We start from the raw sequence: 2837 nt of genomic DNA on the forward strand, positions 1-2837 counted from the left end.
AGCACAAGTTACACCAAAGTAAAACAAAAGAAATGCACTAAAATGAAAAGGAGAAAAAAAGTTACAATCACAAATAGTAGCAAAACATGCAGACCATAAGCCAAACTACATTTAGCACACAAACTTTCACTGGTGGTCTAGTGGCTTCTGCTCCCTTGGGGGCACACAGGCTAAAAAGCACAAGGCCTATCTGTCCCCAATGGAAGCAGAAACAGTCAAAATATTCCCCCCTAAAAGGGGAGCGACCCTTGCCCAGGGTCCTCTCCCCAAAACAATTTGCGGCATAAACATTAAAATCCCTGGTGGTATAATGACTTCTGCTCTCCTTAGGGCAAGATTTGTCTAAAAATATAATGCCAATCTGCCCCCAAGGAAGCCAAAAATAGCCAAAACATTCACCCTAAAGGGGGAGTGACACTTGCCCAAGGGGCCACTCCCCAAAACATGTTTAACTACATACAAAAAAATCGCTGGTGGTCTAGTGGCTTCTGCCCCCCTTGGGGCAGATGGGCCTAAACATATAAGGCCAATCTGTCCCCAAGGGGGGCAGAAATGTCCAAAACATTAATCCCCAAAAGGGGAGCTACCCTTGCCCAAGGGGCTACTCCCCAAAACATTTATAACTACATACAAAAAAATCCCTTGTGGTGTAGTGGCTTCTGAGAGAGGCCTAAAAATATACGGCCGATCTGCCACCAAGGGGGGCAGATATGGCTAAAACATTCATCCCCAAAAGGGGAGTGACCCTTGCCCAAGGGGTCACTACCCAAACATTTATAACTACATACAAAAAAATCCCTGGTGGTCTCTTGGGGCAGATGGGCCTACAAATATAAGGCTAAATTGATATGACCAAAACATTCATTCCTCAAAAGGGGAGCGATCCCATCTAAAGGGATTGCTGTTTGTAATTATGAAACAATGAATCCCTGGCTTATAGTGGGTTTCGACACCCCAAATGCTAGATCAGCCTAAAAAAAAGGCCAGATCTGCCCCCGAGGGGGTGCAAAACATGGCTACACTTGCCCCCAGAGGAGCGACCCTTGCCTAAGGGGTCGCTCCCCCAACAATAAAGAAACAAATCCCCGGTGGTCCAGTAGTTAGATTCCGGCTCCAAGATTGCGGGCCTAATCCACGATCATGGAGCAGGAATCCATTCAAAACAGGCACAAGGGAAAGGAAAAACTCTTTCCTTTCCCCCTGTGTCTGTTTTCCCCAAAGAACCCCCTCACCCCGAGAGAAGGACGTACCTGAAACACGTCTTATCTGTGGACGTGCTGGAAGCAAACGTGTTCCCGGCAGCCTATGATAACTCTGGTGCGCCGTGAGCGTGCCAACATCATCCAATTGCCAAAGGGGGTGGCAGGGGAAGCGATTTCGCTGCCATGTGCGCTTCGGCGGCATATATGCTAAAATTGGAACGATACAGAGAAGATTAGCATGGCGCCTGCGTAAGGATGACACGCAAAGTCGTGAGAGTTCCATATTTTGAATGTGGTTAAGAGGATTATTATTCTTTGTTATTTACTTAAACAGGTGATGTTGACGTATATATGTTCTCTCTTAAAAATTTGTGTCCACTAGGACCTTTTTTTCCTGTATTGTACCTTACCCAGGTCCTAGTGACGCTTCTGGGATAACCCCTTTATTTTGTAATGCCATCCCCATTGGAGGCATGTAGGTGGGCGGCCCACGGGGGCACCAGCGTTTCCCCCGTGGGCCAGAACCAGCATGTAATCGCTACGTCCTCGGCACAGCAGCTCTGCTGCCGAGTATGTAATCATTACATCCTTGGGATAAAAGGGGTTAGTGATTTGGGGTAGGCAGTTATTGTTTGTGTTCTGATTTATATCCCCTAGATTCGCCACCTGGTATATATACTCCTCACAGGCCCTCTTTTCTCTTTAGACAGCATTTAATAGAGCTACCATCCTCCATCAATCTGGCCTAAGGAACTTGGAGCCCCCACCAACAGAATCAACAGAAATGAGAAACCTATAAGTGATCAAGGACCCATCATATTCTTGGCTCCCCGGCTAAACCATGTCATGAGTAGTGCCATAAACCATGCACACCTTTTTTTTACTCTTACATGCTTTAATGTTTAGTTGGCTCATTACATCCAAGTAAGCATACAGCGGTGTATCATTTGTCATGCTAATGCACAAACATTTTCCAACTGTAAATAGTGTCATCAACAATTTTTCCAGCATGTTTTATACATCTATATGTAATGTCTCCATTATCCATTGTTTATCCATTCATTAGTACTTGGCAGTGATTCACAATCACACCTCATAATCACCCTTCTTTTTTTTTTTATAGCAGCAGCCCATCACCAAATACGAACCAAAGATATGAGATCCTTGACCTATCATAATAATGCTGAGTGGGGAGGGTTCCAGCACACTGCACATAATACTTCAAAAAATGAAAAAATAGCTTTTCAGTTTGTTGCAGGGGAAGGGCACAACTATGCCATGTGTATATAATTGGCGCCTGGATCATGACACCACATGCACTTTGTGTCAACCTCCAGGCCGAATGAGTTCAATTTCACAGCTATATAGCAGAGCCTGTGGAGGAATGTATACAGAAATAGTCTATACTTGCTATTTAATGAGACATTTTTTGTTTGCATACAGCACTAGCACCTTTGCCAATCTGTTAGTGGGGGCCCCAGATCCGAATACCAGAGACTTCTGGGCTGGGCACTGCAACAATTTTGTTCCCCTATCACTTCCCTATCAACACAAGAAATTAGATGCTGTAAATTAGAAATGGTAGTCAGCTGTGTAAAAACCATGCAATTGTGTGGCTCATCATGGGGATCACCT

At 44.8% G+C, this 2837-nt stretch overlaps 1 non-coding gene across 1 annotated transcript; it reads left to right on the top strand.

Moving 5' to 3' along the window:
• The first annotated feature begins 1387 nt into the window (after positions 1-1387).
• Positions 1388-1491, top strand: LOC144825769 (U6 spliceosomal RNA). Its single transcript, XR_013609557.1, has one exon. It is a non-coding gene; the product is annotated as a U6 spliceosomal RNA (small nuclear RNA).
• Positions 1492-2837: the final 1346 nt, after the last annotated feature.

The sequence above is a fragment of the Lissotriton helveticus genome, chromosome 3_1, assembly GCF_964261635.1.
Source record: "Lissotriton helveticus chromosome 3_1, aLisHel1.1, whole genome shotgun sequence".
NCBI lineage: Eukaryota > Metazoa > Chordata > Amphibia > Caudata > Salamandridae > Lissotriton > Lissotriton helveticus.